The sequence below is a fragment of the Miscanthus floridulus genome, chromosome 16 (genome assembly GCF_019320115.1).
Source record: "Miscanthus floridulus cultivar M001 chromosome 16, ASM1932011v1, whole genome shotgun sequence".
NCBI classification, from domain to species: domain Eukaryota; kingdom Viridiplantae; phylum Streptophyta; class Magnoliopsida; order Poales; family Poaceae; genus Miscanthus; species Miscanthus floridulus.
The window spans coordinates 94,144,585-94,155,261 of NC_089595.1; the positions used below are offsets into that span (position 1 = coordinate 94,144,585).

At 49.7% G+C, this 10,677-nt stretch overlaps 1 pseudogene; it reads left to right on the top strand.

The window, feature by feature from the left end:
- Nucleotides 1–214: 214 nt before the first annotated feature.
- Nucleotides 215–3,771, top strand: LOC136511476 (aldose reductase-like; annotated as a pseudogene).
- Nucleotides 3,772–10,677: the final 6,906 nt, after the last annotated feature.

The following is a 10,677-nucleotide window of genomic DNA, read 5'->3' on the forward strand; positions in this document are numbered from 1 at the left end:
AAATTTGTTCTTTTTCTTTTTTCAGCGTTATCACCAGAGTGCACATACTGTTCTCATTTCTATTCCTAGAGTAAATATTGTTTGTACCATGTACATCTGTAAGAACTCCTGCAGCTAGCCCCTAAAGGATGTGCAACAATGAGGGCTGTAACTTGTAGCACTGCATGCTCGTAATTCTGGTTTAGGTTGAATAATGGCGATACTAGAAAGTTTGACAGTATAGTTCTCTAAAGGAAGTTTGGCAGGTCCGGCTGTTGCAAACGCCAAACGGTTCTCTCTAGAGCCAGATGTTTCTGAGAGTGAGCAAGCTATCCTCGTCATCTTCCGGAGAAATATGGTAGGTAAGATAGTTTCTTTCTCGAAGAACTTCTTTGTTTCGTACTTTATTGTCACTGGCCAGCTATGGGCTCTGGCATGTTCGTCCAGTGCACTCGTGCTCCGTGCATGAGAAAGAGGTGTCATCAGGCTGTGATGGCTAGCCATGTGTCCATGGATACTAATGTACGTGGCATCTATTCCTGGAGCTGTCTGTATATATATATGTAGGAAGTGCACTCATCTCACTTCTGTGCAACAAGCAACTTTTTCAAGAAGATAGGAGAAGGGAATTATACTGAGGTTTAAGAATGGCGAGTGCACAAGCAATGGGGCAAGGAGAACAAGATCACTTTGTTCTGAAGAGCGGGCACACCATTCCGCTGTTGGTCTAGGCACTCTGTTCAGACAGCCATCACCGAGGTATAGCTGCATGCGTCTCCTATTTACCCAAACTTTATGACTAACATATTTAGGAAAAGGGTTATATTAAATAGAGCGCATGATTCTAGCTGCCCGTAAGGCTGTAAACAGTGCGTAGCATAGTGTCCCATGGTCAGAACAAGCACGATTAGCTGTAAATTTGTGGAATTCTGATTTTAGTCACAAAGTTCGTGCCAATCATCGTTAAATCTTATCTGCATCTTCTGTATTTGAGCATAGAGTTTCATCCTTTAGCTGTGGGTCTGGGACTTATAAGTAAACAAAGAGTAATCCACTTCATCCAGTCCTGATTCATGCTAGACATAGTAGTGACTCATGGACAGCAGTGCCCAAGTTACCGTCTTACCGATAGATGTGGTAAAGCATCGAACTTTACCAGAAGTTGACAGCAGAAATTGAAAATCTTACATAGTTTCTGAAGACTGAAGGTCTTTATTTATATGGAGGTGAACAGCCTAAAAGCCTTCACTGTTGTAGACTTGTAGCACTAGCTTGTAGTTGAAGGATTTGCCATACTAGTCCGGTGTATAACCTGAATTCCGCAGAGCCAGCAATTAAATCTGAATCTCTGATTACCTGCAGGCTGGATATAGGCATGTGGATACAGCTGCTCAATACGGAATAGAAAAAGAGGTACACATCAAAATAAAATCATAATCATGTTTCTGTATTAGCCTTCCTAGCAGGTGATAGTATGTCATAAAACATCCTCTGTCAATCAGGTCGGTAGAGGACTTAAAGCTGCAATGGACAGTGGGATCAACAGGAAAGATTTGTTTGTAACATCGAAGTTATGGTACTTATATGCAGAATTTATATGTTGTGCTGAATACCTAAATATCAGTAAATATTACTCAATATGCGAAATTTGATCAATATTTGACTGCTTCAGGTGCACAGAGTTGGCTCCTGATAAGGTTCGGCCAGCACTTCAGAAAACACTCAAGGATTTACAGCTGGATTACCTGGATCTCTACCTTGTAAGAAACCAAAACCAATGCTTTTTTATTGTTTCCACTTTCTTACTGTTATCTGAATTTTTTGTATGCTGAGGGACAGATTAATGCTTATAGCTTCCATGTTCTTCTACGGTTATTGTAGCTACAGGTTCATCTTACACTAGCCTGCTTGCCCTGTTATCTAAGCAGTGAATTGAAATTAAGCCATTTTTATACTAAAATGCAATATGTTCTTTCGGATAGAACCATTATGCTTGCATTGACAAATGAACGCACGCAGATCCATTGGCCCTTCAGACTAAAAGATGGGGCGCACATGCCCCCGGAAGCTGGGGAAGTGCTGGAATTCGACATGGAAGGAGTGTGGAGGGAGATGGAATGCCTTGTGAAAGATGGGCTAGTTAAGGATATAGGTGTTTGCAATTACACAGTTACCAAGCTCAACCGTCTGTTGCGGTCAGCAAATGTTCCACCAGCAGTATGCCAGGTTTTGAGCTATTCAGGATTGATCAATAGCTACAAGCCTACAACATGTCGAGCAGTTGAAGTGACCAAATTGAACTCGAATTAACCGAATTATCCTTTTCATGACACTGTTCAATACAGATGGAAATGCACCCTGATTGGAAGAACGACAAGATTTTTGAGGCCTGCAAGAAGCATGGGATTCATGTTACTGTAAGATTTCTTCTGGAAATCAGATAGGACAAACTGATCTCACTAATATTATGTGTACCTTTGAAGTAAAATCAGTAATTCTCTATCTTAGCATATTTTGATATCAAGATAGAAGGCACTTACCTTCTTGTATACTCTTTGTTGCTTTCCAGGCTTACTCTCCACTGGGTTCTTCAGAGAAGAACCTAGCACATGACCCCGTTGTCGAAAAGGTTCCTTCACTAATCTAACGAACAACACTCGTATAGTATTTCGGTTAAACCCAAGCTCCTAAACTACATGTAGTTTCTAGGTCTCACTGGAAACGTTTAACCACAGGTAGCCAACAAACTGAACAAGACCCCAGGGCAGGTGCTCATCAAGTGGGCCCTCCAAAGGGGAACAAGCGTTATTCCCAAATCGACCAAGGACGAAAGAATCAAAGAGAACATCCAGGTGTTTGGATGGGAGATCCCTGAGGAGGACTTTAAGGTCTTGTGCAGCATCAAAAATGAGGTGAGGGCTGGCATGACTTTTGGGTTTAGCAATAACTTAGCATGACTTAGTTATCAGTATGTCCTATAGGTTATACAGCTGAGAGAAAACGGTCACTTCACTACTACTGAAAATCTGCTTATCTGATTTGGTAGACTTCTCGGCATCAACTGAGCTTTGTTTTATGCCACTTTAGCACTAAATGAAGAGGCCCCAACAGTCTCTGCAGTCTAGTGAGATAATTCCATTTTTCACTCAAAAAAGAAATATAGTGCTGGTTTAGTTCCAAAAAGTTTCCCAAAAAGTGCTACAGTAGCCATCACATCGAATTTTACGATACGTGCATGGAGCATTAAATGTAGACAAAAAAAACTAATTGCATAGTTTGGTTGAAAATTATGAGACGAACGTTTTAAGCCTAATTAGTCCATGATTGAACACTAATTACTAAATAAAAACGAAAGTGCTACGATAGCCAAATTTCCAAAATTCGCGACACACACATAGTTTCCAGATCGAGGCAGAGAATCGTTTGATCCGTTTACTGCAGCAGCAAGTAGTACTCTCGTTTTTTTTAGTGAACCGTTTTTGCCTGATCTGCAGAAGCGCGTGCTGACCGGAGAGGAGCTCTTCGTGAACAAGACCCACGGGCCGTACAAGAGCGCATCTGAGGTCTGGGACCACGAGGACTGAGCTGAGCTGAGCTGCCGTGCCGCAGGATCCCTCCACCTGATGAGCCAAAATAAAGGATGCCGATGCCGATGCCGATGCGCACAGCACAAAACAAAGCAGCACTCACCTGTCACCTCCCGTGCTTCGTGAAAGCAGCTTCGCACAAGAAAGATGCAAAAGAGGGTGTGCAAGTAGCCCTGGGCGGTTCTCAGAAAACTAGTACCAATCGATTCTTCAAAAAAAATAGAACCGACCAAGTTGGTATCGGTTCTTTTGGTTCAGTTCTGAGTAGAACCGAAAAACCGAACAGTATCCAAAATCCATGTAACAGCATGTTCAATAGCAAATTTTGATAGCATTTCAGCAGGATTGCATACAAAACCACAGTGACAAATATAACAGTCAAACAGAGTAACAAATACATAAATAGAGTGCTAACTTCTAAAGCAAGGCATCAACATTCAACAGGAGTGCAAGACACTAAGACAGCACACTACTGTACTATTTTTGATTCCTCGGTTAGTTCGGTTAACCGAGGGGGGAACCGATTTTACCGAATAAATTTCGGTTTCTCGGAAATGAGAACCGAACAGGAAACAGAGACTTCGGTTCTCGGTAAATTCAGTTCGGTTCCGGTTCTCGTTAAAATTTGTCCAGGCTATGTGCAAGACCTGCCTGTACTGTACCATAAACTGAATAAGAAAAATGCGAGTTTGCCGTTGTGTTTTCCTACGTGCTTCCTTTGCTTGCATTATTGCCTTGCCAACGACATGCTGATGTTGTTGGTGCGTTTGCAAGGGATGCTGCCGTTGGTGTAACGGTGTTGGTGCTGCAGGCTGCGACGGCGTGGGATGGGGTGGGGATACAAAACTCATGCAAATTGCAATTTGCAAAGCGCAAACCACCGAGATTCACAATTCGACCAAGTTTTTCTTGGATCGAAATGTGCTGTCTCGCGCACCAACCACTGTTTGGACCACTGAGAAAACGTTTTATCAAACTGTATCTTGGTACTAGCACCACTGTATTATTAAGTTATTATCATCTGCAGAAATAGCAGGGCACGCATGACTGATCGACAGGAGATTCCGGCGGCATGAACTGTACCTGTACGGTACGGCGCCCGAAAGGACGGGACCGTATGCACGGCCATTTTCTACGCGTGCTCAGGCACGGTGGGGGAATTTTGTAACGACGGCGCGCACATGGTGTCCCGGGTGGGGCCGGGAGGCCGGTGACACGACACGAGCCCGCAGCGCCTGACATGCCAGGCTTTGTTTTCTCATTTGTTGAGAGGGGCTGACATGCCAGGCAGCCAGCCCAGCGGTCCGGCACGGCCCAGGTGGGCCGTGCTGTGTGAAGCGCGAATAGAATAATGGGAGGGCCTGGCCGGCTCAAATGCTGGCGCAGTAGATTGGATCCGGTGGGCGTATGCCGACTTGCCGAGGAGGCCGGTGCCGCCGCGCCGCCGTGGTCGGTCTCATTCAGATGCTCCGAGCCGGCGAAGCTTCCTCGTGCTTTCGTCGCTCCTCCCTTGGTGCCTTGCGGTCGTGTCGTGTGTGCACGTCGAGCTGGTTGAACCGCGCGCACACCGGCTCCTGTTTGCGCATGCACAGGTACCTGCCGAGTGCCGAACACAGGGCTCAACTTCACCACGCACACTACGTATGTGTTAGGCAGCTGATGGGAGTACTCCAGATCATGGATATTGTATAAAAACCTATTTCTTTTATATTAATTTTGTGCCTTAATATTTCAAATTCGGGATGTATTGGTTTGGAGTAGGAAACATTCAAAAAAAAACTTTTGAACAAATAATCGACCGTGCATTTTCGCTGCTAGAGTTACGAGGGTGATGGTTTGGTCAGACGCACGCACCACTTCCTTCGGGGAAATGTCATGTTGCACCAGGTCGCGAGAAAACCACCGCGAGCACGATGTGTATATTCCACCATTTTTCAGTCTACGAGTACGTACCAGTAGCTCTGTAGCTGTAGCAGCGCATAGGTGAGCCCGTCGCCTCCTTCCGTGCAGCCCCGGTTCCCTCTACTACGCTACTGTTCACGTCCTGTCACCAGAGCTGGTTTTCTCTCTCTTCGTTTTACAGAGTCGTTCAGAGGGGGAGCGTCGGTGTTTCCAGTTACCACCGATGAGTAAATTTTTAGTATTGCGCGTCTGGCTCGGATGGTGTGCTTAGAGGACACGAGGTTTATACTGGTTCGGGTAGAAAGTCCCTACGTCCAGTTCATCGCTGTTGCTCGTGTTAGTAACACTGAAAGTTTATAGTAGGGGTTACAAACGGGCGAGAGAGGGAAATGATCCCCAAGCCTCTGGTGGAAGGAGTGAACGGGTGCTGAGAGCTCGATCGCTGCTCAGCCGTGTGTTCGTGTCGTGCTCTTGTGCGGATCTGGATCCGATCGTTTTTCGATGGGTCGATCGATCCGTCCCCTTCATGGGGCGTCCTGCTTTCTTTTTTATAGACCAAGAAAAAACGCGGGTTACAGCGGAGGAAAATGAGAAGAATGAGAGAGAGAAGAAGACTGTCAGGACCGTCGGGTCCTTCTCCTTCATGCGGGTCCCGTCGATCATTTAGACGTCAACAGGGACGGCTCCACGTCGCGGCCCTGTTCGTCACTGACGCCATGCGCAGGCGTCGTCTACCGGTCTTGGCGTCCCATTCCGTCCTGGCGGGCATCGTGGTGAACTGACGCGCCTGTCAGCGTTCGTACGAGGGGTTAGGTAGAACAGCACCGGCACGCCCGACGCTGTTCTTGATGTGAATCCTCAGGTATGGCTCGTCATGGCCACGAGTTACATCGGGGCGTGCTGGTCTCTTCCTTGGTGTCAGAGTTTTGACCCAGGCAAATACGCCTGGACTTGGAGTGGTTGGCGGTGGTATGGGACCCCGTCGGGCGAGACGGAGCCCGCACCAGAGGGATCGGGCGAGGCGGAGCCCGTGGCCTTGAGGGCGGGTGAGACGGAGCCCGCGGTCTGGGGGTCGGGCGAGGCGGAGCCCACGGCCTCGGGGTTGGGCGAGACGGAGCCCGCGGCCTTAAGGTCTGACGAGACAGAGCCTGCGACCTTGGGGTCGGGCGAGACGAAGCCTGCGTCCTCGGGGTCGGGTGAGGCGAAGCCCGCGACCTTGAGGTCGGGCGAGATGGAGCCCGGGATCTTGGGGTCGGGCGAGGCGGAGCCCCCTGGCTCTATTCGATGTGAGGTGGCCTTGAGCCCTTCGTGGGCCGGCCTTCGAACCTCGGTCGGTTGGATTCCCGAGTCGGGGTCGGGCGACTCGAGCCCCCAAGCCCTGTTGGGCTCGGTAGGGGTCGGCTGTGTTTTATGCGTCACCCCATCCGTGGTTTCCACAACCGGAGGGGTTGAGCTAATGACACTTGCCTCGATGGCTTGAGTGTCATGCTCGTCGGGCTCGCTAACGGGCTTGTTCGAGTGGAATTCGGGTCCATCGTTCATGACGGGGTCGACATAGTCCTCATGTGGCATTCCACTACTCCTTAACCTGCCTCCCGATAGATGCCCGAGTCATTCCAGAGACCGACTCAGGTGGCCCGCTGGCCTCCCCTCGATGGAGATTCTGTGGGCTTGGCTCGAGGTTAGGATCGAACGAGAAGGTCAAGATGACCCTATTCGCTTGTGAGTGGGTCGGGCAAGGGCCGTTGGGGCTCATCTGTGTTTTCTCCCCTAGCTCTATTTGACGCGAGGCGGCCTCGAGCCCTTCGTGGGCTGGCTTTCAAACCTCGGTTGGTCACTGCTCGTATCGAATGAGACGATTACCGCTTCGTGACGCGACGCGAAGCGTTGTGATGCAATAATTGCATAATGCGATGCTTTGATGTATGGGAATGGATTAATGAATGCTCATGCACTAGAAAAGTAAAGTGGGGGTTGGTAAAGTTACCTCGATGGCTCAAGTGATGGTTTTGGGGAGCTCTTACCGGATATGTTCAGGTGGGATCCGGGTCCATCGTTCATGATGGAGTCGGCATAACCCGCATGGGGCATCCTGCTGCTCCTTACCCGTCTCTCGGCAGCGGTCCGAGCCGTCCGATCGACTTGGGCGACCTGCTGGCCTCTCCTCGATGGAGATTCCACCGATGGGCCCCTCCAAACCCTTCCTAGGAAGGCGGAGGCTAAAGCTCGAAGTGTGGGCAAAAAAACTCTGATCATGCTGGTGAGCAAAAATGTCGTAGCCGCTGGGGCGTAGGTTTCTTACGGTCTGACCAGTTTGATTCACTGTTTGTTTCCACAAACCTTGCCTCTAGGTTTTTAACGTAAGAAAGGGTCGGGCACAGAAAATGTCTACCAAATAGACATATTCTTACTAGCCCCCAAGTGAGGCCCGACCCCTTACCATTGATGGGGTCAGGTGTCACTTAGAGATCATGGAGTCGATAGCAAAACTATTAAGAAAAACGTGCGTAAATTAAGGGTGACCCGTCTCTCGGCAACGGCCCGAGCCGTCTGATCGACTTGGGTGACCTGCTGGCGTAGGAGTTACCTTGATGGCTCAAGTGACGGGTTCGGGGAGCTCTTACTGGATATGTTCGAGTGGAATCTGGGTCTGTCGTTTGTGACGGGGTCGACATAACCCGCATGGGACATCCTACTGCTCCTTACCCATCTCTCGACAGCAGTCCGAGCCGTCCGATCAACTTGGATGACCCGTTGATATAGGACTTACCTACAAAGGTAGAGGATAGGATCATCCCCCAAAGAAATTAGTTAGGCAGATGAGCCAGGTAGCGAACTCGTAGTAAGTGGACAAGCTCTTAAATTTTGTTATGGCCAAATAGGTTTTAGCCCTTCTCCCCTTTTTGTATAAAAAATGTTAATGCGTTCCGACCCTTTCCGTCGTTAAGGCTGTAAAGCTCAGGGTGTGGGTGAACAAACTCTAATCACGCTGGTGAGCAAAAATGACGTAGCCGCTGGGGCATAGGTTTCTTGCAGTCCAACCAGTTTTACTCAGCGTTTGTTTCCGTGACCCTCGCTTCTGGGTCTTAACGTGAGAAAGGGTCAGGCGTAGAGAATGTCTGCCAGATAGATATGCTCTTATTAGCCCCCGAGTGAGGCCCGACCCTTTGCTGTTGCTGGGGTCGGGCGTCACTTAAAGATCGGGGAGTTGATAGCGAAGCTAATAAGAAAAGTGTGCGTAATTTTAAGGGTAAAAGCGACATAGCTGTTCGATGTTCCAGGCATTGACGAAGACTTCGCCGTCGATGGTCTTGAGCTTATAGGTGCCTAGTCAGAGCACCTCTGCGACAACGTACGGTCCCTCCCATGGTGGAGAGAGCTTATGGCGGTTCTTGTTGCTCTGGATGAGGTGGATCACCAGGTCCCCGACGTTAAACGCCCGAGCCCACACTCGATGACTGTGGTACTAGCGTAATGCTTGCTGGTACTTGGCCGAGCAGAGGAGGGCAATTTCATGCGCTTCATCTAGCTGGTCCATGGCATCCTCGAGGGACGCCTTGGCTCCCTGTTGGTCGTACGCCCTGACCCTTGGCGCTCCATAGTCGAGGTCGGTCGGGAGGATAGCCTCGGAACCGTAGACCATGAAGAATGGCGTGTAGATGGTGGCCTGGCTAGGGGTCATCCTTAGACTCCAGAGCACCACGGGAAGCTCCATGACCCATCGTCCGACAAACTTGTTCAACCAGTTGAAGATCCTAGGCTTGAGGCCTTGTAGGTCCATGCCGTTTACGCGCTCGACCTGCCCGTTCATGCGGGGGTGCGCCACGGTGGCCCAATCGACCCGGATGTGGTATTCATAGCAGAATAGGAGGAACTTCTTTCCGATGAACTACATGCCGTTGTCCGTGATAATGGAGTTCGGGACTCCAAAGTGATGGACGATGTCAAGGAAGAACAATATGGCTTGTTCGGACTTGATCACGGAGATCGGTCAAGCCTCTATCCACTTTGTAAACTTGTCTATGGCGATAAGCAAGTGTGTATAGCCCCTGGGCGCCCTCTTGAGAGGTTTAACTAGATCGAGCCCCCAGACCATGAATGGCCACATGATGGGGATCGGTTGGAGCGCTTGGGCCGGTAGGTGGGTCTACCGAGCATAGTATTGACACACTTCGTAGGGGCGCACAATCTGTTCAGCGTTGGCTACTACGGTCGGTCGGTAGAAGCCTTGTCAGAACGCGTTTCCGACTAGGGTCCTAGGTGCGGCATGGTGCTCGCAGACCCCACCATGGATATCGCTCAGCAACTGCTTCCCTTGTTCGATGGGGATGCAGCGCTATAGGATCCTAGTGTGGCTTTGCCTGTAGAGCTCGCCCTCAATAAGGACAAAGGATTTGGCTTGACGCACAAGCCGTTGAGCCTCCATTTTGTCCATTGGCAGCGCCTCACGGAGGAGGTAGTCGAGGTAAGGCATCCTCTAGTCGGCTAGAGGGTCACGCTCTATCGTTGGATCCTCGTCAAGCTCCATGAGTTCGGGGTCGGATGGAGCCGATGGCTGGTTAGCCCCAGAGCCTAGGGCAGGCAGCCCATCACTGGCTTGTTCTGGCTCCTCGTAGTGGACCAAGGGCTTGTACTGATCACTGGCGAAGACGCCCATCAGCACCGGCTCTCGGTCGGATGCCATTTTTGCCAGCGCATCGGCCGCCTCGTTGAGACACCTTGGGATGTGTCTGAGCTCGAGACCATCCAACTTGTCTTCAAGCTGGCGAACTTCTTAGCAATATGCAGCCATCTTGGTGTTGTGGCAGCTTGACTCCTTCATGACCTGGTCAATGACTGCTAGGAGTCACCTCGGACATCAAGCCGTCCGATACCCAACTCGATGGCAATGCGTAGGCCATTGATGAGTGCCTCATATTCAGCCATATTGTTGAAGAAGGGGAAATGGATGCGAACCATGTACCGCATGCGTACCCCGAGGGGCGTAACGAAGACCAGCCCTATGCCGGTGCCTTTCTTCATCAGCATTCCATCAAAGTATAGTGTCTAGTACTCTTGGTCGACGACTGCTGGTGGCATTTGGATCTCGGTCCATTCCGCATTGAAATCAGCCAACACTTGGGACTTGATGGCCGTCCGAGGGACATATGAAATGCCTTGACTCATCAGCTCGATAGCCCACTTGGCAATTCTTCCCATGGCATCCCTG